The 25,873-nt window shown below is 42.9% G+C and overlaps 2 protein-coding genes and 1 pseudogene across 2 annotated transcripts in view; 2 read left to right on the plus strand and 1 right to left on the minus strand.

Moving 5' to 3' along the window:
• The window catches only part of LOC131481039 (COP9 signalosome complex subunit 7a-like), a 32,810-nt pseudogene extending 6,942 nt beyond the window's left edge, over window positions 1–25,868 (plus strand).
• The window catches only part of LOC131481044 (zinc finger protein 260-like), a 242,443-nt gene that overhangs the window by 205,872 nt on the left and 10,698 nt on the right, over window positions 1–25,873 (plus strand).
• The window catches only part of LOC131481038 (zinc finger protein 793-like), a 390,937-nt gene that overhangs the window by 142,513 nt on the left and 222,551 nt on the right, over window positions 1–25,873 (minus strand). The gene's annotated exons all lie outside the window — the stretch shown is intronic.

A 25,873-nucleotide genomic window follows, 5' to 3' on the forward strand; every position in this document is an offset into this window, starting at 1 on the left:
TGTGTGGACACCTAGATGCCATCTTCATCATATGCAGTGTCCACTGTGGGTGATTCTCTATAGAAGCAACACATTTGCAGTGACTTTGGATTGGAAGTATTAAAGGTATTAGGGAGAAGTCCAGAGAGGACTGGTCTTGTCTTTTTCTTTCCTTTCTCTTCTTTTTTTTTTTTTGAAGTAAACATTCTTTTAAAATGTATTTGTATTTGAAAGTCAGCATTACAGACAAAGAAACTGAAAGAAGCAAAGACAGAGAGGGATCTACCATCTGGTGGTTCCTTCCCTAACTGTCCTCACTAGCTGAAGGTGGCTGGTGCTAGTTAAGAGCTTGGTGTTTATCGTAGCTCTCCATCATAAGCACAGGTACTCGAGGACTTGGACCATCCTTACTTCTTTCCTAGCCATTAGCAGGGAGCAGGATTGTAAGCAGAGTAGCCCAAGTTGCAGCAGCACCCATATGGGATGACAGCACTGATGGTGGATGCTTAGTCACAGGATGCTGGTGCCATCTTGTTGTGTGTTTTTGTTTTAGAGGCCAGAACGGACAGCATGGGGAGAGAGAGAGTAATGTCAGAAGCTGGTTCCCTACCCAGATTCTTGTCCCATATTACATTATATTAAAACTGGGAGCTAATGAGGCATGTACAGCAGGTTTATCAAGTGATATGGATACCCATGTTATCTTTTAAGATTTCTAGGTCAGGATTTGTCTGCTTCTAATTAGCAACTTTCTGGATAGACAGCAAAAATATCCCACCAAACTGGGTTTCTAACTATCCCTGTGGGAGCATGGATAGAATTCCTCATTTCTAGCTTTGACTTGACTTATCTGTATGCCTGAATGTCCTAATAATAATAATAATAATAATAATAATAATAATAATAATAATAAATATGTAACTAAAAAGAGTTCCTCCTTTCTAATTTTGGTTTGCCTCAGCTTGGCTCTTGTAAGTGTGACTGGCATGAACTGCCTGATGTAAACTCTGCATTTCAAATAAATTAATAAATATTTGTTACTAGCTGGAAGCTATGTGTTAAATCTAAGTATTCAACATAACTGAAATGTCTGCTTGAACCTCATATTTCAGTGATGCCCCAGGGTGGATTTGTTCAGGCAGGTAGAGTGGAATCAGGCATGGTGCTTGCGTTCCAACCAGGCAATCTGGGTTGTGTCTGCTGGTACCAAGCAGAAACTTTACCACTATGATCAACTCCAACAGTTGTTAGAAGGTAAAAAATAGCTAAAAATTGATGGTAGTGCCTCAGCTGTATTTTGGCAGTGAAAAACTGGGCAAATGGAGACTCTAAGATGGACTATGTCAACCAGTGGATTCTGCAGCGATTTCTTCATTCTTGGAGTGGTGAGATTATCAGCAATTCATAACTGTTGAAATATCAAAACCACTTGAGCAAGACCCTCGGAGCATGCCCCACATCAGGGACCTGGGATGGGTGGGAGACTGGGTGGGGCTTCTCCCTTAAAATCCCCCTTTACCTCAGATACATGAAGCAAACAATATAGAAATAATAGTCTTACCCACTTTCCTATAGCCCTTGAACCTATTTACCCTAATTAACAATGTAAAGATTGTCAAAAATATAATTTAAAAAATGGAAAAAAGAAGCTTTGCAGAAAAAAAAATTGATGTTGGTGATGGTCATAATTGAAAAACAATGAATTCTTTTTTTACATTTTATTATTTTTGCTATCATTTTATGATACAGTTCCATATTCCCTTATCCCCACCCAAATTCCCTCCCCCCATCTAGTTCCTCTATATCATTTTCTTCAAGAAGGTTCTGGATATTCAAAACACTGAATTTAATTTTTAAATTGTGTGGTTAATTCTTAGGTGACTTTTAGCATTGTAAAAGCATGCAATGAATCATTTCAAAATTTTTAGATGCATTTTACTAGGTCAAACTCCAATCTGCATTAAATGCAATTTTCCTTTATTGGGTATTTTGCATTTGAATATAAATGTAACCATAAGGGATCATCACACATCAGTTACATGGACTGCAGTCATTGTTTCAGGTCCAGAGTTTTTGGGGAAAGGAAATATTAATGTGCTTGTCAATGAAGAATGGGCTATAAAATGAATTAATTCTTTAAAAAAAAAATGATCAGGGCCCGGCTTGTTTGCCTAGAGACTAAAGTACTCATGTTGAACAGCGCCAGGGTCCCATATGCACCAGTATGCCGGAGACCAGCTCCAGCTGAGAGTTCGGAGCTCAAGAAGGGTGCATGAGATAGGCGTAGAAAGAAGAAAAGAGAAAGAAAGGAGAGACGGACCACTAGGATTCCTTGATCATTGTGGACCCTGCGAGAAAGCTGTCCACTTTATTTATACAGAAGCAGTACAAGGTTTTCTTTTAGGGGCATTTTGACATAGCCTCAGGGGGGCACAATTTACAACTTCTTGAGAAATTATTGAGGAAGGATTCCGCATTCCTTGCTTATCTTGGTTTTCCAGTCTTCATCCGCTCTCCTCAGGTCTGGGCTCTAACTTAGGTGCCGCCTGTTACAACCAGACCCCTACCTTGAATTATGTATGGGTTAGTAAGTCTGGAGTCTTGATCTATGGGGATTACGGGTCATTGGCACTAAAGGCCATTAGGTCAGCAAGCTCACACAGTTTGTTAACAAATAAAGCAAGAGTTATAACGGCGGAAAGAATCGCAATTAGCAATGAGCCAAGTTTACTCCATTTATGTTTCAATTCTACAATGGACAAGTGAGTGTTTCCAAAGATAATTCTACAAATTGTTTCACCTTAAGACAGGGCATTATCCATTCCAACGTTGCAGCCAAGAATTTCTCAGTAGACAACACATCTTACTCAGTAATACACTCTTACTACAATTCTTATTCTACAACTTAACCATCACTTAATGTGAGGAATACATCAAAAGAGGAAAAAACAAAGATCTGAGACAAAAGGTTTCAAACATTAAGTTCCTCTACAACTGCAGGTTCTACAACCTCATAAGTGATCAAACAATAATCAAAAGTATATCTTTATGATGTTAGTGAAATCAGCCTATATTTCCTCTAGTTAGAAATTATGAAAGCAGCTAAAGCAACTACATTTTCTATGCTCTGAAGAGTTGCAAGGACAGGCTAACCCTTAAGGTCACAGTAACTATAATTTTTTTGCCTTAGCAGGATAGCCTTTAGGGTCCCAGTAACAGGATAGCTTTTAGGGTCACAGTAACAAGATAACTTTTAGGGTCCCAGTAACAAGATAGCTTTTAGGGTCCCAGTAGCTATATTTTTTGTCATGGCAGTTTTAACCCATACTCCCATCATTTCCATTAGTTTGTAAAATTCTTATCAAGCCATTTCCCAGGAAGCATGCTAAATGTCCTGGCCAGATTTTATAGGAATGGGTAGGTACACAATAAGGTGTCTGGAAACAGCATGGGCTTGATTGTACTCCTGTGTGCAGTTAAAGGCCCACTCACCAGGACATTATCAGTAACATTAACTCTTAAGTTCATGTTGGTTGTAAAAGCCATCTCACAGGGGCAGACAATGCCTCAATACAAAATTCTTAGTGAGGTGGTTGAGTGCCCATGCGAAAGGGGGTGAAACCTGTGTCAAGGTGGTCAGAGATGAATCCACTTAGCCCTGCTAAGCAGCTGGTAGCTCCCCGGGTCCTGCCAGTCAAGGAGCTGTTCTCTTCACACCTTCGTGTTATTCACACGTACTGCATGGACCCCATCACCAGTACTAATCCCAACAGCCCCACTTCCCATCCAGTTCCGTGCTTGTGGCCTGGGAAAGCAGTCTAGGATGGCCCAAAGCCTTGAGACCCTGCACTCATGTGGGAGGTAGAAGAATTTCCTGGCTCCTGGATTTGTATCAGTGCATACCAGCCATTGTAGTCACTTGGGGAGTGAATCATTGGGTGGAAGATAGTTAAAAAATATGATTAGACACCTAGGCTACATGAGAACATTTTTACTAGCAATGAGTCAAAAAGGCTAACCTTTGGTGCTTGTGTAGTGGTGTAGTGTGTTAGATCACTGCATAGAATATTGCAGTGCCAGGGAATAAAGGAAATCCCAGAGCCCATGGAATTGTATCATAAAAATAAAATAGAGGTGGGAAAAAAGGAAGTAGAATGCCCAAATATGTATAAAAATGTCAGTTGTACAAGTGTCCTTGTGAAGTTCTCTTAATTGAATTTGAAATGTAATTCTTTATTACTCACCAAGATATACCCACAAATGAACTTAAAATATGTTGTTCTAGATACAGTATGTTTCTTTGCAATCATTTTTATAAGTACTATGTATATTTGAAAGGTAAATTGCAGAGAGAAGAGTGATGTTCCATCAATGCGTGATTCACTCCCAAGATGTCAGTACTTGACCATGCTTGGTCCAGCACCAGGATCCCATCTAAGTTTCCAGGGTGTCCTTGGAACCCACCCACTGTGTTCCAGGCACAGTAGCGGGATACTGCACTGGAAGAGTTACATATACAGTAGGCATAAATAAGGCATTTGAGTATCAGATCTGATCTATCGCAAACAGCAGCCCAGCATCCTGTATCATGACATTCACTCATTTGAGTCTGATGATTTTCTCTTGCTCTTGCCATAATGTAACTTTTTAGTGAGGTAAAGTAAAAAAAACTTCTCAAATTATATTGCTGTCATATTTATGGAAACCCTCTGGACTAAGGCAAATAAAATGGCAAAGTCAAGTGTTGTTGAGGGTTTAGGAACTGGGGAGTGTCATTGAAGACTTGGGAACTTTCATTTGGAACAATTACTAGAAAACTTTATAGATTAAATATTATATTCAATTTTCATATATACTTATAGACAAAATTACTTTGAATGTAGAAATAGTGAAGTGCTTAACAGCATCCAGTTATTTTTCCTGAAACATACATTTTAGTGACAATATGGTTTTTCTGCTGTATCTTGTAATTTGAACAATACTTGTTGAAAAAATAAATTAGTGCTTTGCAGTAACTTCATGATTTTTTTAAGTTGTGAAAATTTTCATCGGAAAGTCAGATTTACAGCAGTAGAGACAGCAAGATCTTTCATCTGCTGCCTCACTCCCCCAGGTCACCACAGTGGCCGGAGCTGAGCCAAAGTGTAAGCTAGGAGCCAGGAGCTTCTTGTGAGTCTCCCATACAGTGCAGTCTCACAAGGTATTGTTCTGTCCTTGACTGCTTTCACAGGCCACAAGCCGGGTGCTTTATGGGAAATATAGCACTTAGGATATAAACCAGCATCCATATGGGATCCCTGTATGTGCAAGGTGAGGAATTTAGTCACTAGGCTGCAGTGCCAGTCCCAGTAACATTAGCTGTAAGTAAATGGTAATTGTTTGCATTGACCTAATGATTACTTGCTTTAATCACTGCCAATTATTGAAATTATTGATACTGTTTCAAGGATGCCTTCTTGTCACTTGTAGGGCACTATTCTTGCCCAGGGAAGCTGACGGCTTTTATTTCTCCAGCCACTGTGTCTGCCTCCAAGTTGACCTTGCTTAGCACAGCAGGAACCACTGAAGAGGCTAGGAACAATCAAGACCAATGCATAAGTCCCTGTCTCCACCTTCTCTTGCAGGTGTAGCCCTGCAGCCTGCTCCATGCTTCCCAGGCAGGAGAACATGAACACACCTTCAGTAAGTTGTTTGTTTACTTCTCAGCTTGCTTTACATTGTATTTGAGGATCATGATGATAGTTTTTAAGCTAAAATGAAAGAAAAATAAAAGAAAGATGGTAAAACTTTGATAACTAAAGAATGGAACTGTCAAAGCTGATTGAAACTTCCTCTACAGGTGTTGTGCCGGTTTCTGAAATCCCCAGATAATCATCAAGCCTGAAGTCGGTGCTAAGGCAAAAAGGTGGTTTATTCAAACAAACTTAGGCCTCCCAGCCACCTCCCCGAGCCCAGCATGGCTGGGCGGGGAAGGGGCAGCCTGCAGGATTCGCAGGGCTAGCAAACAGTGAGCTCCCCAAGCCCAGAGAGAGAGACCCCGAGAGCCCCAGCTCCCCAGTTTTTATACATTTCAGGCTATTAATTATACAGTCATGATCTAGCAGGCTTCTATTGGTGGGTTTGAAACTAGCAACTTTCAAAAAGTACAAATCGTTGAGCTATAGGGCGGTGGATCTTATCAAACACTAGGTACCTCCTTCCTGAGGAGTGGTCTGCCTACGTGACCTGCCACATGTCCTGCTGGGTGTCAGGCCTGGAATCCACAACAGCCTCCAGCCAAGCCATCAAGGCAGAATCACAGAGGGCAGAAAACTTCCAGGCTCTTCACAGGTTTTCTGTTATATATATATAGATGTATTTATTTTTTAAAAAGATTTATTTATTTTTATTGCAAAGTCAGATATACAGAGAGTAAGCGAGACGGAGAGGAAGATCTTCCGTCCAATGATTCACTCCCCAAGTGACTGAAACAGCCCGTGCTTGCCAAAATGAAGCCAGGAGCCCAAATACTCTTCTGGGTCTCCCACATGGGTGCAGGGTCCCAAGGCTTTGGGCCGTCCTCGACTGCTTTCCTAGGCCACTAGCAGGGAGCTGGATGGGAAGTGTAGCTGCCAGGATCAGAACTGGCGCCCATATGGGATCCTGACATGTTCAAGGTGAGGACATAAGCCGCTAGATGACTGCAATTTGCCCTGTCTGAGATATATTCACAATAAGTTGACAGCGGTATTAAAATGAATAAAGCAGTGTAAGGGTGTGTTAGTATGGTGGGATGAATGCATGTAATTACAATGCACCTGATTCTAGTCCTGGCTTCTCCACCCTTTCAATCTAGCCTCCTACTAATGCATCTGAGAAGCATCTGGTGGTGGTATAAGTCCTTGCATATGTCCCACCCATATGTGAGATACAAGAGGGAGACCTGGAGTCAGTCTGACACAGACACAGCTAGTAAACACATTCAGAAAAAAAATTGCACAAAACATCTGTTTTTCTGTCATTCATCCTGTCAAGTGAATAGTAACATTGTAAAAGCAGTGTAAGTACCTTTTCATCTAGGTTCAAGGTTAGTTTTCCAGCAATGGCATTTACATTATACAAAATGCCAAATAACATCATTGTATGTCAGGTATGGGATGAGTAGAAGGTTCATTGGAAAAAGCAACCTGACTTTTGATTACCAGATTTATTGAAGCCATCCTTGTGGCATGTTTTGAGATAACATGTTACACTGCTGCATGCAATGCCAGCATTCCATATAAGGACTAGCTAAGTCCCTGATGTTCACTTTCTGATCTACTTCCCTGCTAATGTGCTTGGGAGATAGCAGAAAATGTGTCAGTTCCTTGGACACCTGCACCCCTGTGGAGGATCAGAATGGAGTTCAGGGTTCTGGTTTTGTCCTGGACCTTGCTGCCACTTGTGGTCACATGGGGAGTAAACCAGTGGAGGGAAGATCTTTCTGCCTGGGTGGCTTTGACTGTTGCTTTGTAATTCTCACTTTTAAGTAAGTAAATTGCTTTTTTTAAGGAATTAAAAAAAAACACTATACTTTATATTCTGTTAATCTGGGACTGTTTAATTTCTTCTTATTTAATTATTTTTATTTTTGGTGATTTTTACATGTTTGTTTAGGGTGGTTGGTCAAGGCTACAGGAAGTTAGGTGAGATAACCATTTCCACAATCTCTTTTTTTCTCCCTGTATCTGGGGGAAGGGAGGAGATAAAGAGAAAAACCACATCCAGCCTCCCAAACATCCCATGATCCCTGATGTGGGGCATGCTCTGAGGGTTGTGCTCATGAGGTTTTGAGAGTTCAACAGTTTGGAATTAGTACTGATCTCACCATTCCAAGCACAATGAAATCTGTCCAGAATCCACTGGTTGATATAGTCCATCTGAGAGTCTCCATTTGCCCACGTATTCACCTCCAGCACTGTCTGAGGTAGTTGATCAGATTGTTTTGTTCTTTGTGCTCTGCTTTGGTACTTAGTGTGCTCTGCGTGCTCCAATGTATTGCCATATCCTCTGTGTGCACCTGAATATGCTGTTCACTGCTCCATTGAAGCCACTGAGGAGGCCTGGCTCTGACAAATGCCCTCCATGGTCAGTCCATGGAACCTGCAGTTCTCTCCATGGTTGGAGTTCTGAATCCAGTGATTCAGTTGGGGGGATCCCCAAAGAAACTTGATCTGATGTGATCCCAGACCTGATTCTTGTGTGTGCATGCCAATAGAGGGTCCAGCACATTCCATCAACCAAATCAGCTTAAGCACATGTTGGTGGTTGATATCACTGGATCAGATCTGTCTCCAGCCCTCTCTTCTATACATACCAATGAGTGTTGCAGTCTATTAGAGAGGTGCTCACTGTTTCCCTCATGGGCTCTCTCCCATTTCTGGATCTTGCACTCTCCAGGAGTTTCTGCAGTTTAGCTTGGAAGAATTTGCCTCACCCCCTCTGCTGGAACCATCATCTGCTAGGTGATGCTGTGGCAAAGCTCATCCAACCCAACCCTCACCCACTCTGACTTATGCACATACCAGTAGGTATAGTCTGCCCACCTTGGATTTTCCCTGTTCCATTAAACTTGCAGGCCAACAGATGTTATAGCCCTGCCCAGACTGGTCTGCCCAAATACCAGCTCTCACATTCACCATTGGGAGTAGTGGTTCAGTGGGGGAGCTCCCTGCAGCCCCCTCCTGGGTTCTCCTGCTTTCCCATGGGTCTCACTTGTAATGGTTATGTGCTGTGGCCCAGTCTGGCATAGCATAGCTCAGCTTGGCATTTGCCATTGAGTGCTACAGCGTGGCCCAGCCCAGCTTGCCCGCAGTTCAAGCTCTCATAGGTGGGAGCTACAGCCTAGGCAGACCAACCAACTGCCAGTCCCATCCCTAATATGAATTGTGTGGTGTTGCAGCCCAATTTGGCCTGATCCACATACCTTTCTGGCTCTCAGATTTGCCAGTGGGTGATATGAATTGGTCTGGCCTGGTTTGCCCCAGACCCAAGCCAGAAGTATGCCCTTGGGTACCATAACCTGGCCTGGTCTAGGCTGTTCCCTGTCATGGTTCTTGCTCTCACCTCAGGGACTATGTCCCAAGAGAGGAATTGTACAAGCTCTTCCATGAGAACTTATCCCAATGCCAGATCAGTGGGTCCATGGTGCAGCCCTACTTCGTCCATCTCCTGTCTTAGCAGGAACAGTGGCCTTTCCTGATTGGCCAACAATTGGCCATTCTGTTTTTTTTCTGTTGGATATTACAGCCCAGCCCAGGATTGTCTACATCCAGACACAGCTCATACATAGCTCAGCAGGAGAGATGTAGCCTAGTCATCCTGCATTAAGCCTTGTTATCATGAGCACCAGTGTGTGCTGGAGTGTAGCTCAGTGTGGCACATACCAGACCTAGTCCACACTTGTGCCAAAAGACACTACAGCCATGTCCAGACCAGATAACAGCCTATACTCTGCCCCTCACCTTTACCAGTAGGAACCACAACCTAGTCAGTGTAAACCCTTAGCTCCCCAGCCAGGCCTGTTTCCAGGTATAGATCTTTCTGTGCCAGTGGTTTCTCTGACGCAGCTTGGTATAGTCCCTCACCTGTCTTGGCCTTTCCTTTGAAATGTTGAAGCCTGGCTGGACACAGCCTGCCCCCATTCCCAAATATTGCTGGTGGGTACTGTAGCCTGGACCTGCTCAGTCTATACCTATCCCTAGCCCATGAAAACTGGTAGATGTGACACCCTACCCTGGAATGACCTGTGCTCCGGCCTAGTTTCTTCACTTGCTGGTAAGGTAAAATTTTTGGCCCTGCCTGGTCTGCCCCCTTGCCCAACCCGCCCTCACATTCGCCAACAGTTGGAGCTATGTTGCCCACCTTGCCCACCTTGCCCAACCCCCAGACCTAGATAGTGTGCTCACGAGCAGGAGCTATGACCCAGCAGGAGAGTTTCCCAAGTTCTCCTACTCTGTTTACTCCCAGACCCGGATCTCACTCATGTCAGTGGGTGCTCAGTCCTTGCCCGGCATAGCCTGCCCCTCCATCTTGGCCTTGTGTGAGCTTATGAATGTTGCGGGCTGGCATGCTGCATACCCTCTTTTAGGATGCATATGCTGGTGCTGCAGCCTGGACCTGCCCGGATTATTCTCGGTGTTTGTGGCCATGAATGTTGACAGGTTCTATGATCACACCTAGCTCAACCCATCTCCCGCCCAGCTCTTGATCTAACCAGTGGGACTTGCATGTCCACAGGTTTAGGCCCACATATCCCCTACAGAATCTACTCCTGAACCTGGTTCTCCTACATGCTAATGTCATTGCCCTGCCTAATATGACCCATCCCTGTTCTGACATTCATTCAGGCAGTGGGATCTAGCTTTGTCTGACAGATCCCCAGCCCTAACTTTTGCATGGACTAGCATGTGGTGGTCAGCAATATTCCTTATTAAGAATTCCTACTCAGGACTCCCATATGGGCTGGTGTATCAGTCTGACCCATACAGTGCTTCTGTTCTCTCCCCTCCAAACCACCATGTCTCAGTCCCCCATTTCCCTGCAAGAGCATTGGCCCTGTCACTGGGAATCCCTCAGGATTCAGTTCTTACCTACACGTACTGTGGCCTTATCCATGAATGTCCTTAGGTAACAATTCCACACCCCAAGACTCTAAAGCTCACCTCTGGGTGAAGCCAGCAGGTGAAGCCCGGTTTCCAGTTGGTGCTCTGGCTGCCCACATTCACAGGATTCACTCAGCACTTGGCATCAATGGCAGCTAGTGCCCCAAGTATTGAGTCTGAGCTGACTCAGGTACCCCCAGCAGCAGCCCCCATGCTGTTGGCAGCTCCATTAACACAGCCCGAGGTCCTTCCTACGTATCTTCAAAAAAAAAAAGAATGTGCAACTATGCTGACACACTGGTACTGTTAACACATATTTGGCATTAACCAGGCCCACGATGCCCACCAGTGCTTAGCTACTTTTCTCCCACCTGTGTAACACTTACCTAGGTACAATGCAAAACCACAGCTGCCTAGAGCTGGGGTGTTTAGTATCTTCTAAATAGATGATTTTAGTGTGAAGGGATGATTCTGATTTTTAAAAAAATCTAGTGAATTTTGATCAACATGTACTTGAATATTATCACTGGGTGCAGTGTTGTATTTAAGTATATGTACAACATCAGCTGAGTAAAGTAGGTGCCCAGGCTTTCTATGTTTTTTTAATTAATTAATTAATTATTAATTAATTTTTTTACAGCACACAGGGTCCTCCGTTCCAGTTGCCTTATCATTGTGAACTGTAGTCACCACGCACTGGGAAGGAACACTGGATCTTGTTCCTTCTGTCTCTCTTTGCTACCTTTCTACCTCCTTCCTAGCCCTGGTCTTCACTCTTACCACCCGTAGCAATCACAATTATAAGCTTGTAGCTATTTTTTAACATTTATATATGATAACATGTTAGTTTTCTCTACATTTGCCTTATTTTATTTCACTACATCCATGTTCACCTAAGAATTTGTTGTTTTTAATGACTGAATGGAATCTCTTGGCATTCATTAGGTTTCACTATTAATAACATGGCGGGAAACAAATGAAATCTAGAATCAAAACTAATTTAGTATCTTTTTTAGTATACTAATTTAGTATGTTTTTATTTCTGTGCCTTTTACTTCTTTACCTTGTCTATTTTATTTGCGTGAATATTAAATTACATAACAATAAAAAGTAGTCATCTAATTTGGTTACGTATCTTAGAGGAAATGCTTTTGGTTTTTTGGCGTTCAGTTGTGTGATGGCTATAGGTTTATTATCTTTAGATATTTTATTGAGGCCTATTTCTGTGTACCACAACTGAGGTATATTTGGATATAATGATTTATTTGTGCATTTCCTCAACTTACATAGATGTTATTACAAAATAAATGTAGAAATTCATTGAGTGCTTTCTATAAGGTGCTTTCAACGATGCTTGTCTTTCATCCTGTTTATGTGAAATCTTTGGTTTGTTGGTCCATTTTCTACATTCTCTAGTTAAGTGCACTTTGGTTAGTACATGTGAGCTTATTGTTGTGATGTTTCTTTTATTTTACATGTGTTTATAGGAATGTTTTTATTAAAGATTTTATTTATTTCAAAATCAGATATATAGAGAGGAGGAGAGACTTAGAGGAAAAATCTTAGGTCTCATGGTTTTCTCCCGAAATGGGGAAGCGCTGACTGCTGGGGACCACATGGGATCCTAGCGCATGCAAGATGAGGACGTTAGCCACAAGGCCACTTCCCTGGGCCCTATGATAAGAATTTTACATCTGTTATCAGGTGTATTGGTCTATGACATTTTAATGATTTTAAGCAAGATTTCTGGACTATGAGCAATTATTTCAGAAGAAGCATTAAGTAAATATATACAGAACTAATTGTACAGCAATGGAGATTGCATTTCTACTGAGCAATTCCATCTTTTTTTAATCCTATTTTAAACCGTCAGTCATAGTTGAAGATCTTCCTACTGCTGATTTAGTCTAGTTTAGGAATCCAAATATTGTTAGGCTCAGCATAATTTTGGAATGTTTTTTTTCATTTTAGTTTTTTACCATAATTCTAGAAAATTTGGTGTTAATTTGGTAGAATCTAGCAGTGAAGACACCTAGTGTTGACCTTTGGTTTGAAGAGATTTATTCCTGATTCACTGTTAACTGCCTGTTAGTAGTGTCAAGTTTTTTGATGTACTTCTCCTTCAGTTTGTAGCCTGATGTTAAGTATCCATAAATTAAGCATTTTTTTGTTACTATTTGATATAATGACTGTTGACAGTCCCTAGTGATCCATTGCACGTCCTTTTTTTTTTTTTTTCTAGTAAAGACTTATTTTATCAGACCTGCTGCGTTGGCCTAGCAGCTAAAATCCTCACCTTGAACATGCTGGGATCCCGTATGGGCACCCATTCTAATCTTGCTGGCCCCGCGTTCCATCCAGCTCTCTACTCGTGGCCTGAGAAAGCAGTTGAGTATGGCCCAAAGCTTGGGAAACCTACACCTGTGTGGGAGATCTGGAGGAAATTCCTGGTTCTTGGCTCTGGATCAGTGCAGCTCTGGCCATTGCTGTCACTTTGGGAATGAATCATTGGATGGAACATCTTCCTCACTGTCTCTTCTCCTCTCTGTATATCTGACTTTGCAATGAAAAAATAAAAAAGTCTAAAAAATTATTTTATTGATATATAAGGCAGAACTATAGAGAAAGAGGGAGAGTTAGAGAAATCTTCCTTCTGTTTTATCCCTTTCCAAGTGACCATGGTGGTTAAAGCAGGACTGGATAGAAGCTTCTTCTCAGTTCTCCCAGATCAGTACAGAGAATCAAGCACTTGGGACATTCTCTGCATTCACACAGGCACTAGAAGGGAGCTGGATCAGAAATAAAGCAGCTGGGCCTGGCACGATAACCTAGTGGACAAAGTCCATGCCTTGCACATGTTGTGATTCTGTATTGGTGCTGGTTCTAATTCCTGAAACCCCACTTCCCATCCAGCTCCCTGATTGTGGCATGGGAAAGCAGTGGAGGATGGCCCAAACACATGGGGCCTTGCACTTGTGTGGGAGACCTGGAAGAAGCTCTGGGTTCCTGGCTTCAAATCTGCTCAGCTCCGGCCATTGTGGTCACTGGGGGAGTGAATCAGCAGATGGAAGATCATCCTCTCTGTCTCGCCTCCTTTTTTTTTTTTTTTTTTTTTGTATATCATGCTTTCCAATAAAAGTACTGCTTATATAAAAAAAAAGAAAAAAATGCAGCAGCTCTTTCATCTCACAAGCAGTGACAGAACCCACAGAACCCACTTTGTCCAGACAGCCCTGATCCACTCCTCTACTGTGATACCAATTGTAATATGTCCCTCTTCTTTTTTGATGTTATGTACTTGAGCCTACTTTTTGATTAATCTAGCAAAAAGTTTATTGATTTTGTTTTCCTTTTAAGAACAATGAATGTTTCCTTTCTCTTGAGTATTGCTGAATACAGTTTTTATTCATTTCTACATTAATCTGTATTTCAAAATTTTCCTTTTTCTACTCCTAGACTTGGCTTCTTATTTTTTTGAGAGTTGGAGGTCAGTGCTTAGGATGCTATTTGACATTTTAGTTGTTACTGTTCAGGCGTTGGCCATGTAAAGTGAAAACGTTTGATTTCTATATTTCTCTGAGGTTGTTTGGTTCTTTCTCTTTGGCAATAGGAAGTATAGTTACAAATAAGAGTGTGCTTTGGTTGCCATAAAAATAAGCTCCAGAATGTGTGTCTTGAGTTGCAGTAATTCTTTTCTTATGGTTCTTTTTTAAAATTTTATTTTGATGATGTTTACACAGTTGAGAAGGGAGCATGCATGCACATGTGGATACTGATTAAGCTAGGAAGGATTGAGAATTAGGGGAAAGTGGATGAGACCATTGTTTCCCAAATTTTCTTCTTTTTGTGTCTGGGGGATTGTGGAGAGAAGGAGAAAAGCCACTCCCAGAATCCCCACAATAGAACCTTGGGTTGTGAAATGTCCATGTGATTTTCTAGGGTCCCGGCTGAGGAGCATGCTCTGAGGGTTCTGTTCAAGTGGTTTCCATAAGAAATCCTCCCACAGTCCATTGGTTGACATTCCAACTAGTTTCCATTCAGCCAGATCTTTAGTGTCAACGCTTGCCCGGGGTAGTTGTCCAATCTTTTCTGCCCTCCTTCATGTGCAGGCTCCAACAGACTGCCATATCCCCTATGTGCATCTGAGCATGTTCATTCAGCAAATGAGGAGGCCCAGTTCTGATACATGAACTCCAAAGTTAATGCACAGATTCCACATTTGTCTAAATTTGTGGAGTTCTGTGTCCATTGCATCAGTGGTCAGTATACCTGAAGAAACTCTCTGAGGTGATCATAGACTTGTGTTTGTACTTGCCAGTATGGGGTCAGCTCAGTCTGTCACCCACATCAGCCTATGCACACACAGGTGATTGCAATTGCTGGATAAGTTTTGTCTTCAGTCCCATCTCTTATGCAAACCAGTGGATGCTGTGGTGGAGCCCAACTGTGCTCATCCCACATTCAGCTCTCATGTACACCAGTTGGGAACTGCATCCCAATCAAAGTGACACCCTATAACGCCTACTAGGTCTGCCCCCGCTATACTTCCTTTGCTTGTTGTTTTGAGCAGCAGACTGCTCTGTGCTGCAGCCTGGACCAGTGTGTCCTGTTCCCAATCCCAGTATCCATGAGTGTCAGAGGGTTCCATGGTCATGTGTAGTTCAGCTCTTTACAACTCTCAGCTCTTGAGCCAGCCTTCAGCAATTGCAGTTCCACAGGTTGAGCCCTCATACTCCCCACAGGATCTACCCCCAAACCTAGTTCTTATGCATGCCTGTGGGTATCATGGCCCAGCTTAATATTATCTGCCCCTTCTATGAAACTCATTGGCAGTAGTGTAACCTTTCCCTGCCAGACAAGTCCCCAGCCCTACCTTAAGTGTGCACTGGTGGGTGGTGGTAGTCCATGTTAACCATCCCAGCTCAGTTCTCCCATGTGGGCGTGTATACTCATCTGACCCAGAAATTTCCTCAGTTATAGCTTCCAAACCACTAGGTGTTAGCCCCCTCATTTACCTGCAAGCCAAGTGGCTTTTGTCAGTAAAAGTTCTTCAGAAGTCATTCCTCAGCTGCAACATACTACTTTAGTGGTCCTGCCTCCCACACATCCCCCTTACCCCTTCTCCTGAGCAATCCGCAATTCCTGCTCCTGGAATCAAGCATCCCAGCCTAGCTGCTTTAATGAAGCTTCAGACATCCTGGCCATTGCTGAGAGCGTAAACGTGAGCTTGTACCAAGTGTCACCTCTTGGCTGGTGGTGGGAGGAGGGGCATAGCCCAGCCTGGCTACTTGAAGGCAGCTTGAGCCATTCTGGCCTGGGCTATGTGCCAAACTGGATCCTGGACCACAGTGGCCAATTTTGGCTGAGGTGAGGGCACAGCATGGTCTGGCTGCTTGAAGGCAGCTTGAGCCATTGTGGCCTTGGCCTGTGTGCAAACAGAACCCTAGCCCCACTGGCCACTTTAGTCTAGTTGGGGGAAGGAAAGAACAGGGCCTGGCTGCTTGAAGGCAGCTTGAGCCATCCTTGTTTGGATTGCTTTAATGAAGGACATTGCAATGGATAAAGTGGCATATCATTGCGGTTGCCATTTTCATTCACTTAATGATCAGTCATTGCTGAAAATCTCTTTGCTGAAAATAATCTTTGTGCTAATTAATTAGCCCTTTGATTATCTTCTTTGTAGAAATATTTTTAGTTCTTTGCCCATTTTGGTATCTGTTTTTATTGGTTTTGAGTCTCAGGATTTTCCCGCCAACATGCCCAAAACCACCAAGGGGATGAGGTGTCAGTGTTCTTGGGCTGCAAGAACCACCAGGGATAGTCTGAGGGAGCATGTCCATTTATTGTAAAGTGAGCACAACTCACTAGGAAGAGAGATAGCAGAAGGGCAGTCCCAGACAGCCCTCCCACACAACAATGACACTGTAATTGGCTAGAAGGCATGTCTGTCCCTTTAGAATCTCCAGTCATGTCACAGGTCAAGTACTGCAAACACAGCTCTAAGCCATGCCTCAGGTCATAGGCAGGTAGGTTGTTAGTCATGCCCACCAGGTAAAATTTGAGTTGACAGTCATACTTATATTGTAATAATGCTTATTTAATTTGTGACTGATGCACAAATTAAAGGAAGATTGTCCTGTAACTCTACCATGCGTTGAGCTTAATAACGTTTTTAGTGTCCCAACTATGCTTAGTATTGGTCTAACAATTCTTAAACCCAGCCCACACTGAATGTGCTGTAATGTGTGAAGAAGAGTGAAATCTTGATGACTACAAATAAAAGTATAATGCCATTGTTAAGGTACAATTTGCTAAACATGTTTTCTCCTTTTTATTGATTAGAAACTCAGTTTTACACAAAGAAGGAGAGACAGATCTTCCATCCCCTTGTATAATCCCAAAGTGGCTGCAGTAGCCGGAGCTGCCAGAGCTGAGCCAATCTGAAGCCTGGAACTTTTTCCAGGCTTCCCACTCAGGTGCAGAGTCCCGTGGCTTTGGGCCTCCTAGTCTAATGTTTTCTGAGGCCACAAGCAGGGAGCTAGATGGGAAATGAACAACCAGAATATGATCCAGTTTCATAGGAAGAAGAAATAGAAAATTTGGAAACAATGATCACTTCAAATTTTCCCTAATCCTTGAACCTTCCCACCCTGATCACATATGTAAACATTCACAATAAACATAGAAAATTCACATATATGTGTATATATATATATATTTTTTTTTAAAGATTTATTCATTTTATTACAAAGTCAAATATACAGAGAGGAGAGACATAGAGGAAGATCTTCCGTCCGAAGATTCACTGCCCAAGTGAGCCACAACAGGCCGGTGCTGCACTGATCCGAAGCCAGGAACCAGGAACCTCTTCCAGGTCTCCCACGTGGGTACAGGGTCCCAAGGCTTTTTTTTTTTTTTTTAAAGATTTATTCATTTTACTACAGCCAGATATACACAGAGGAGAGACAGAGAGGAAGATCCTCCGTCCGATGATTAACTCCCCAAGTGAGCCGCAATGGGCCGATGCGCGCCGATCCGAAGCCGGGAACCTGGAACCTCCTCCCGGTCTCCCACACGGGTGCAGTGTCCCAAAGCATTGGGCCGTCCTCGACTGCTTTCCCAGGCCACAAGCAGGGAGCTGGATGGGAAGTGGAGCTGCCGGGATTAGAACCGGCGCCCATATGGGATCCCGGGGCGTTCAAGGTGAGGATTTTAGCTGCTAGGCCACACCGCCGGACCCCTGTATATATTTTTTTGAGAGGCAGATATAGATAAAGAAGGGGGCACAAAGATTCTCCATCTACTCTCACTCTGAAAGAGTTGCAATGGAAGGAGCTGAGCTGATCAGAAGCCTGGAGTTTCTTCTTGACCTAGGACACAGGTTCAGGGTCCCAAGGCTTTAGGCTGTCCTTTACCTCATTCCCACACCATAGGCAGGGTACTGGGTAGGAAGCAGGTTAGCCAGAACACACGCTGGCACCTCTATGGCATCCCAGTGCATGCAATGTGAGGGCTTTCACCCCTAGGCTATTGTGCCAGGCCCCTTTTCCAATCTCTCTATCTCTGGTTTTCAAATAAATAAATGATTCGAAAACAGGTAAACAAAAAATCCCAAATCTAAGTAAAAGCCATGTTTCATTAAGAGATATTAGGGGTTTTTTTTGTTTGTTTTTTGTGTGTTTTGATAGAGAGATTGTACTTGTATAATAAGCTTTTTGGATTATTAGGGTTTCTCTATCCCTTTTTTTTTTTTCAAGATTTATTTTTATTTTTATTTTTATTGCAAAGTCAGATATACAGAGAGGAGAGGAGACAGTGAGGAACATCTTCGATCTGATGATTCATTGCCCAAGTGACAGCAACAGCCAGAACTGTGCCGATCCAGAGCCAGGAACCAGCAGATTCCTCCATGTCTCCCACGTGGGTGCAGGTTGCCCAAGCTTTGGGCCATCCTCGACTGCTTTCTCTGGCCACAAGCAGGGAGCTGGAAGGGAAATGGAACTGTGTTGATTAGAACTGGTTGCTTTATGGGATCGTGGTGCTATCAAGGCAAGGACTTTAGCTGCTAGGCCACCACGCCTGGCCCTCTATATCACTCTTAATAATTTGTCAAATATCAGGACACAGGAAGTTCCATTGTGTTGTTCAAATTGGAACTTTTATCTTTAAGCTGCATGTGACCTTAACAACATAAACATTCTCTGTTGGGTAAAGAAATGATCAAAGGACTTCAGCAGATTGTCCTCAAAATGTAGCCATTTGGGAAATGTAAGTCAACATCACAACGCGGCATCACAACCCTGTCAGAATGGCTATTTATTGGAAGAAAGGGTAAAAAATTGGGGTAATGAAGTAAAAAATGAGAATATTTATACAATGCTGATGGAGTTATAGATTAAGTCAGCATGTGAAAAATAGTATAAAATTTCTTAAATGTTTAGAAATATGATTGCTGGTTCCAGCATGGTAGCCTAGCAGCTAAACTCCTTGCCTTGAATGTGCTGGGATCTCATATGGACACTATTTCTAATCCCTGCAGCCCTGCTTCCCATCCAGCTCTCTGCCTGTGGTCTGGGAAAATAGTCAAGAATGGTGCATAGCCTTGGACTTTACACCTGCATGGGTGACCCTTAACAGCTCCTGGCTCCTGTCTTCGGATGGGCACAGCACCAGTCATTGAGACAGCTTGGGCGTTGAATCATCAGATGGAATAACTTGCTCTCTGTAGCTCTTTGTCTCTGTATCTGACTTTGCAATAAAAACAAAAAAATCTTATGTAAAACGATTAAAATTTTTAAAAGCTTACATAAAATTAAAAGTATTAAATGTAAATGAGATTACTGTAAGTCTGAGTAATCTCACTACTAGTTGTATTTTCTGAAAGTTATGAACACATTGTGTAAAAAAGATACCATCGATATCAAGATGGCGGAATAGGGTAAGGACACGTTTATACAGATGGAAAAACATTCAATCAGGATGAAGCAGAGAGGACATATTTCAGGTTGTAGGAAAGGACAGAACAAGAGCAGAGGGGTACCTGGAGACTGACCGACACAGGAAAGCAGTGGACACAATGGTGTGGTATTGCAGAGACTGATATTCCAGCACGGCGATCTGAACTCCACAGCAGCTGCAACTCCACCAGCAACCAGGTGGGAAGGGACTTTCACTGGGAGCTCGAGTGGTGAATCCAGGCAAAGAACTGTCCGTCCTGCTGGTCCATTTGATTTGACCAGGAGCAGAGACAGAGCAGCAGATCTCAGACGGGCAGTATGAGAACAGAGTGGATTTCACAGCCCAGTCAGCCCCCTAGAGCTGAATTGGGCGCCATTTTGTGTAAAGAGGAAAGGGCAAGGGAAAGAACGGAGCATGCGCTGAGCTGGGAGTGAACTCATTTCTGACTCAGTGAACTGCAATGACGTGGCATTCTACGGGTTCCACCCAGGGCAAGTCTGGGATAGCCCTCGGATCTGATGGCCAGCAAATCAAGAACCTTAGTGGTTGTACATCAGGCGCCATTTTGGGCACTGTGGCAATAGCTTTGGGACTGCAGGGGACAGTAGTCCCCTGTGCATGTGCTGAGCTCGCGAGAACTTGCTGAGGTCCTTGATTGTACTGGTCCCGCAGGAAAATAATACTGGCTGTGGCATTGTATGGGCCAAAATAGGTCCGTGTGGCACCCAGACCTACCGTCCAACAGGTTCCGACAAGAGCAGCACCACCAACAACCTAACTATATAGGACACCTGGTGTCTCTCTAATCCTGGGACCTGCTCCAACTGAAAGTGGGAGAAAGGTTGCAGAGACAACGGTGAAGCCTCAGCACGGTATCACAGGAGGTGGAGAGTGGTGAGACAAGAGCTGGGGCTGTTGAGGCCATGGTGGAAATCTGACGTAAGAACCCAAACCTGGAACTCGCTGGAGGTTGTGGCACAAGTGGCTGAAAGCAAAAAGGTGTGTACCAACTGCAATAAGTAAAATCGCATTGTAGACCTGTGGGTGACACAGCTTAGAAACCTACCCCAAGGAGAAGACTCTGCTAACCAGAAGTACCATGATCAAGAGCAAAAGGAGAGACAAAGGCACAATGAATATTACTGAAAACTCCCCTGCAAGGGAGCAAAACCCTATGCCAACCTCAGAGTTAACTGAGGAAGACATTGAGAAAATGGGGCACACAGAATCCATAAGACTCATTTTAAAGATTCTAATTAACAATGAGAAGCTCATGCAAGAGTTCAAAGACTTTAAGGCAGCAATAAAGCAAATCAAGGCTGATATATCAGAAATCAAGAACACAGTGGAGAAAATTAAGAGTACAGTGGAGAGTCTCCAAAATAGAATGAAGCAAGCAGAAGAATCTCAGAATTGGAAGGTATTTCATGTCATCAGCGGGAAGCAAATAAAAAGCTGGAAGCAGAGCTGGATCAGGCCAAAAAAAGTATTCAAGAATTGAAAGACACTATTAAGAGGCCAAATATAAGAGTTATGGGAGTCCCAGAAGGTGCAGAAAGAGAAGCTGAGTTTGCAAATGTATATAATGAAATAATAAAGGAAAATTTCCCTAATCTAGAGGAGGAATTGGGAAACAAGTTCCAGGAGGGGCACAGAACTCCCAACAGGCTTGATCAAAAGTGATCTTCACCACAGCATATGATCTTCAAGCTCTCTTCAATTGAACATAAGGAAAAAATCCTTAAATGTGCACGTGAAAAACATCAGTTGACATATAAAGGAAAGCCAATTAAACTCACAGGAGATCTCTCACAGGAAACTCTACAGGCAAGAAGAGAATGGAGTGACATATTCCAGACTCTAAAAGAAAAAAAAAATGTCGGCCCAGGATAACATATCCAGCAAAGCTTTCTTTCATCTTTGAAAATGAAATAAAATTCTTCCACAGTAAAGAGAAGCTAAAGGAATTTGCCTCTTCCAAACCTGCGCTACAAAGGATACTTAAAGATGTTCTCTTCACAGACAAGAGGAATAGCACCTACCCAAACCAAAGGCAAACAGGAAGAACATCCCAATAAAATGACAACAGAAGACTAAACCAATGAACAACCCATTCCTAAAATAAGAGGACCAAAGTACCACCCATGTATATTAAACTCTGAATGTAAATGGCTTAAGCGCAGTCAAACGTCATAGATTAGTACACTGCATTAAAAATCAAAACCCATCTGCTTATTGTCTGAAGGAGACTCACTTCAACAAAGATCAGGAGAAACTATATGACATGAGTTTTGTTGTTTTCTGTTGTTTTCATCTCTTCAAAACCCTTCTGATTAAATCATTCAATGACTCGTAGATCATGGCATCATTTTCTTCAAGAAGGTTCTTGATTTTCATTTCTTCAGCTACACATTGTTTTGTAGAGTAGCCAAAAAAAAAATCATGAGCAACAACAAAAAGGGGGTACCAGTGATATATATCAGTATTGCTGCAAACATGATTTGTCACTTTTGATTTATATGTTTGTTAAATAGCGAATGATGATATTCTACCCTAGTTTTAATAATCCGTGTCTGTAAATTGTAGAATTGATACTTTTTTATTTCATTATATTTATACTACTTACCTATTAAATTGGTCATATTACTATTGTTTTAATCACTTAATGAAAAATTAAGATCTTGAGTACAATGTGAATTTAAAACATGTTATTTCAATTGTTTAAGAGAATAACAGGTTAAGGGAGTCAAGATGGCCAACGGAGTTAGACTGATGTGACCAAGGGCCCTAAAAGTTAGGGATGGGAGCAGCCTGAAGTGAGTCTGAAAGGAAAAGAACCGCGGGGAGCACTGTGGTAAATCCCCCAGTACAGCCAGGCTTGAGAAAGGTGGCACACAGCAGTAAAACAGTTGTGAATGACTAGGATCAGCAACCTGAGAAGGACAAGGAAGATGCCCCTGGCTGCAGAGACTTGAGCGAAATCTGGTGAGCGAAATTCAGGGAGCCGCAAACACAGGGTATTGTCTGCCCTTAGCAGGAGGTGAGGGGCAGGCAGATCTTGGGAACAAAACATGGTGAAAGGTGCCTGAACTAAGCAACTCATGGTAGGCTTGGATCAGGGCAGATGGGTTGGAGAGGGTGACTAGGCACAGAAACAAAGAGCCTGGGCGAACCTGGGACCTGGAACTCCGCAGAACTGGGTGGCGCTAATTCCAGGGCCACAAGAACCCCACAGAAGGGAGATCCAATAGCTACTGCAAATATTGCCCTGTTTTAAAGAGCCCACAGTACCACAGACTAAATAAGTAGGGGGAGGGAAACCCAGGCAGCACAAAGAAGGGAAAAAATCCTGGTCAGCACTAGGTGGCAGCAGAGGTCTGGGATTAGAAGCCAGCAATATCAGACCACATAGATATGGGGCAAGGTAACTGGAAAAGAAATGAGTCAGAGGAAAAAGCCAGTGCCACCCCAAAAAGTCACCAAAAGGCCTGGTCAATCACAGAGATGACAGATGAAGAGATTGATGACCTATCAGACAAGGAATTCAGAAAATTAATTATAAAAATCTTCAGAGACAATGAAAAGTGATGGAAGGAGCTTATGGAGTTCAAAAGCCACATGAACACAGAAACAAAACTAGTCAAAAAATGAGTTCTTTGACCTGTAGTACAGAGTTGAGAGCCTACCCAACAGAATTAATGCAGCAGAAGACAGCATGTCCGAATTGGAAGATTCCCAGAATGAAAATAGGCAGAACATCAATCAGCTGGAGAAATAGTTGAACAAGGCCAATAAGACCATACAGGAAATGAATGACAACATCAAGAAGTCGAATATCAGAATCATAGGCCTTCCAGAAGGAGTGGAAAGAGAGTAGCGGTGCTCGATGAAATTATACAGGAGAACTTCCAAAACATTTGGAACATGAACCCAGCCCAAATCAGGAAGGTCAGAGAACCCCCAACAGATTTGACCCAAAGAGATCCTCACGCTGACATGTGGTACTCAAACTCCCCTCCATGAATACAAAGGAAGAATTGTGAGACTAGCACGAAGCATAGACAAGCTTACGTTTAGGTGCAGACCAGTCAGGATCACTGCTAACTTCTCAGATAAAACGCTTCAAGCAAAGAGAGAATGGAATAAAGTCTTTCAAATCCTGAAACAGAACAACTGTCAACCAACAATAATGTACCCAGCAAAGATCTCATTTGTATTTGAGAATGAAATTAGATATTTCCATAGCAAGGAGAAACTGGAAGAATATGCCAGCACAAAAGTAGTCCTACAAAATCTACTTAGAAATGTGTTAATCCCAGAAAAAGTAAGGATGGCACATGGGAAGACTTCCCCACTAAAGTCCACGCAAGGCAAGACAATCAGATACCAACACCCACAAAAACACACGCACATGGCAGGACAAAATCACAGTGTCTCAGTAACAACTCTTAATATAAATGGCTTAAAGCCATCAGTCAAAAGACATAGATTAAAACATTGGATCAACAAACAGGACCCAATTGTCTGTTGCCTACAAGAGACACATCTAATCAGAAAATATGCTAAGAAACTAAAACTGAAGGGATAGAAAAGATATTTCACACCAGTGGACGAGAAAAAAAAGGATGGTGTAATAGTCCTGATTTCAGATAATGCAGACTTCAATGTGACAAACATCAAAAAGGACATGGAAGGGCATTTGATATTGTTGAAAGGAGTGATCCATCAGAAAGTGATTACCATCCTTAATATGTATACCACAAATTCAGATGCACCCAGCTATGTGAAGCAATTACTTATAGACTTATAGGGAGATACAGATAAACATAAAATAATCATGCAATATGTGAACACCCATTAACACCAATAAACAGATCAACGAGACAAAAACTCAACAGAGAAACTACAGAGCTCACACAAACAATAGAACAACTGGACTTAGTAGACATTTATAGAACCTTATATTGCCTAGGCCACAGGTTTTACATTTTTTGTCAACAGAACATGGAACCTTCTCCAAGATAGACCACATGATAGGACACAAAGCAAATCTAACTAACTTCAAAAAAACTGGAATCATGCCATGCACCTTCTCAGACCACCATGGAATGAAATCGGAAATCAACAATTCAAAATTTCCCAGGAAATATATAAACTCTTTGAGGTTGAGCAATATGCTATTAAACAAAGAATGGGTTCGAGAAGAAATTAAAGAAGAGATAAGAAAAATTTATGGAAACCAATGAAAACTTAGATACAACATTCCAAAACTTGTGGGCCACCACTTAAACAGTGTTATGTGGTAAGCTCATTGCAATTGGTGCTCATGTCAAGGCCCAAGAAAGGCACCAAATACTGGAATTAAGCACACACCTCAGAGGCAACAGAAGACCTGAACAAACCCATAACCAAAGCAGAGATAGAGTCAGTGATTAAAGATCTCCCAACAAAGAAAAGCCCAGGCCCAGATGTCTTCACCACAGAATTCTACAAAGCATTCCAAATAGAACTAACTCCAATCCTCTACAAGCTCTTCAAAATAATAGAAAAGGAAGCAACCCTTCCAAACTCATTCTATGAAGCCAACATCACTTTAATCCCAACACCGGATAGAGAATTAACAGAGAAGGAAAACTACAGACAGATCTCCCCAATGAACATTGATGCTAAGCTTCTCTACAAAATCCTAGCCGAGCTGGGCTCCAGCCCCTCTTTGCAGTGCCCGGGGTGCCTCTAGTGTCACATCCTCTTTGCTTGCAGCTCTAGATATCCTTGAGCCCAGGTTCCCGTGCCCCCTACCCACACCTGCAGCTCAGCCAAGTGACGGGGCAGAACCAGAAACAGTTTTTGCTGCTCGCCAAGTCGGCTAAGGGTGCTGCGCTGGCCACACTCATCCACCAGGTGTTAGAGGCCCCCGGTGTCTATGTGTTTGGGGAACTGCTGGATATGCCTAATGTCAGAGAGCTCACAGACACCGACTTGGCCTCCACCTTCCGGCTGCTCACGGTGTTCACCTACGGGACCTATGCTGACTATTTAGCTGAAGCCCGCAACCTGCCCCCACTCACAGAGGCACAGAAGAATAAGTTTCGACACCTCTGAGTGGTCAGCCTGGCTGCTAAAGTCAAATGCATCCCATACACAGTGCTGCTCAAAGCCCTGGCCCTGTGCAACGTGCGACAGCTGGAAGACCTGGTGATTGAGGCCATGTATGCCAACGTGCTTCGCTGCTCCCTGGACCAGCGCAACCAGCGCCTGGAGGTAGATTATAGCATCGGGCGGGACATCCAACACCAGGACCTCAGTTAACATGT

The sequence above is a fragment of the Ochotona princeps genome, chromosome 8 (assembly GCF_030435755.1).
Source record: "Ochotona princeps isolate mOchPri1 chromosome 8, mOchPri1.hap1, whole genome shotgun sequence".
Classification (NCBI taxonomy): domain Eukaryota; kingdom Metazoa; phylum Chordata; class Mammalia; order Lagomorpha; family Ochotonidae; genus Ochotona; species Ochotona princeps.